The 3,223-nt window shown below is 40.1% G+C and overlaps 1 pseudogene; it reads right to left on the reverse strand.

Annotated features, from left to right (window-relative positions):
- Positions 1 to 1,758: 1,758 nt before the first annotated feature.
- Positions 1,759 to 2,366, reverse strand: LOC105004819 (annotated as a pseudogene).
- Positions 2,367 to 3,223: the final 857 nt, after the last annotated feature.

Raw genomic sequence — 3,223 nt, forward strand, 5'->3', positions numbered from 1 at the left:
AAAGGTCTACACATTTCACCTTCTCACTAGCAAGGAATGAGGGTTCCGAATTCTTCATATCCTTGTCACCATTTGTAATTGTCTGTCTTTTTTATTATAGCCATTGTAGTGGCTATAATCAGCTCTGAATATTCATTGGAAGGACTGATGCTGAAGCTGAAGCTCCAATACTTTGGCCACCTGATGCAAAGAGCCGACTCATTGGAACAGACCCTGATGCTGGGAGAGATTGAGGGCAGGAGGAGAAGGGGTTGCAAGGAGTCGGACACAACTTAGTGACTAAACAACAGCAACAGTGAGTATAAAGTGGTGGTTCACTGTGGTTTGGGTTTGCGCTTCCTTAATAATGGGTAATGGTAAGTCTTTTCAGGTGTTTATGGCCGTTCGTGTACCTTTTTTGGAGAAATGTTTGTTCAGATCTTTTGCCTTTTTTTAAATCAGCAATTAAGTTTTTTAGCCATTAATTTTTAATTTGACGTTTTATTGTTGAGTTGCAATTATTCTTTATATGTTCTGGATACAAGTTCCTTATCAGACATAAGATTTGCCAAACTTTGTTCATTCTCTCTTCACTTTCTTGACAGTATCCTTGGAAGCACAAAAGTTTTCATTCTGATGCATGTCCAGTTTATCTAATTTTTCTTTTGTTGCTTATGCTTTTGGTGTCTTATTTAAGAAACCACCGCCAAATCTAAGGACATGAAAATTTACTCATATGTGTTGTTCTAACAGCTTCACCATTTTAGGTCTTTTACCATTTAGGTCTTTGATCACTGTTGATTTAATTTTGTATATGGGGTGAGGTAAGGGTTCAAGTTCATTTTTGTGCATGTGGATATCCAGTTATCTCAGCATTATTTGTGGAAAGACTATTCATTTCTCCATTGAATTGTCTTAGGAATTTTATTAAAAATCAATCATAGATTAAAAATTTATTTCTGGACTATCACTTCTATTCCATTGATCTATATGTCTGTTTTTATGCCAGTACCATTGCTATTATTGTTGTTGTTCAGTCACTAAGTTGTGTCTGACTCTTTCTCACCCCATGGACTGCAGTACGCCAGGCTTCCCTGTCCATCACTAACTCCCAAAGCTTGCTCAAACTCATGTCCATCAAGTCACTGACGCCATCCAACCATCTCATCCACTGTCATCCCCTTCTTCTCCTGCCTTCAATCTTTCCCAGCATCCGGGTCGTTTCCAATGAGTCAGTTATTCGCATCAGGTGGCCAAAGTATTGGAGCTTCAGCTTTAGCATCAGTCCTTCCAATGAATATTCAGGAATTATTCCCTTTATGATTGACTGGTTTGATCTTGCTGTCCAAGGGACTCTCGAGAGTCTTCTCCAACACCACAGTTCAAAAACATCAATTCTTTGGTGCTCAGCTTTGTTTATGGTCCAACTCTCACTGATAATTGTAGCTTTGTAGTTAAGTTTTGAAATTGAGAAGTGTGAATACTCCAACTTTGTTCTTATTTTTCAGGATTGTTTTGGATATTGTGGGTCCCTTGAAGTTCTCTATGTTTTTGAAGGGTCATCTTTCTCTGGTGCCTTGCCAGGATTTATCTGCTCACTGAGGCATCTGGGGTTGACCTGCAAATATGCTGTGTGCTGGTACCTATATGCCTCAGCATTACTTTGCCTGAATAGACTTTTTCCAGCCCCAAGAGCTGGATCTTGTTAATCCAAGTTCTTCTTCTTCTTTTTTTTTTTTAAACAGGACAAATCCACACTTTTATTTATTTTCAATATGTTTAAATCCTCAAAGGGCACAGCATCACAAGGATTTTGTGTCCAATGGCCTTAGTGGGAAGGTTGCTTTGGAATTTGGCACGAACCATGCCACTATTTCCATGAGCTCGATTTATCTTTCCCCAGATTACTCTGGTTTTGGTAGGTTTTCCACCAGGAGTTACTGTGTTGTTCTTTGCTTTGTACACATAAGCACATCTCTTGCCTAGATAGAATTAACTTTTATCTCGAGCATATACATCTTGACTTTTCAGGAGAGCAGTGTGTTCCCTCTGGTTCCATAGACCCCATTTATAGCCAGCAAAAATGGCCTTGGACCACAGCCTTCCAGACATATTTGTCGTTTTAGAAGTCCTGTTCCCAGCAGGCCTCCACAGGGTCCAAGATGGCTGAAAGAGCTTAATCCAAGTTCTTGATGGGTATCTTGTCAGGGAGGAGATCTAATTCCAAGCTGAACTCTGGTTTCAAATAAGATTGATAGATTTGATCTGATGGTTCACTATAGAATCCTAAGAATTAATTAGGTATGATGGACAGCTTAAGTGTAGTCATGTTATGGATGTTGCTTTTAAATTATAAAAATAAGGAATTCCCTGGCAGTCCACAGGTTAGGACTCTGTGCTAAGGGAGGAAGCAGTTTGGATCCCACAAGCTACATGGTGCTATCCCCCCAAATTACAAAAGTAATGTCATATCCTAAAAAAGGTAAACAGTTAAAAAGCCATAATCCTTTTGTTAAAATTACAGTATAATTAAAGTGAAATTATGACAACCTAGACATAAAGTAAAAGTTATGACCAATCTAGACAGCATATTAAAAAGCAGAGACATTACTTTGCCAACAAAGGTCATCTAGTCAAAACTATGGTTTTTCTAGTAGTCGTGTATGGATGTGAGAGTTGGACTATCAAGAAAGCTGAGTGCTGAAGAATCGATGCTTTTGAACTGTGGTGTTGGAAAAGATTCTTGAGAGTCCCTTGGAACACAAAGAGATCCAACCAGTCCATCCGAAAGGGAATCAGTCTTGAATATTCATTGGAAGGACTGATGCTGAAGCTGAAGCTCCAATACTTTGGCCACCTGATGCACAGAACTGACTCACTGGAAAAGACCCTGATGCTGGGAAAGATTGAAGGCAGGAGGAGAAGGGGACAACAGAGGATGAGATGATTGGATGGCATCACCAACTCGATGGACATGAGTTTGAGTAAACTCTAGGAGTTGGAGATTGACAGGGAGGCCTGGCATGCTGCAGTCCATGGGGTTGCAAAGAGTCGGATATGACTGAGCAACTGAACTGAACTGAAAGTAAAATGATAGTATCAATGATCTAAGGTATTACTGTAGATAGTAATACATTGGCTTCCCTGGTGGCTCAGCAGTAAAGAACCCTCCTGCCAATGCAGGAGACGTGGGTTTGATTCCTGGGTCAGGAAGATCCTCTGGGGAAGGAAATGGCAACCCACT

This window comes from Bison bison, unplaced genomic scaffold (genome assembly GCF_000754665.1).
Source record: "Bison bison bison isolate TAMUID 2011002044 unplaced genomic scaffold, Bison_UMD1.0 scf7180017864483, whole genome shotgun sequence".
In the NCBI taxonomy this organism is placed as follows: Eukaryota; Metazoa; Chordata; class Mammalia; order Artiodactyla; family Bovidae; genus Bison; species Bison bison.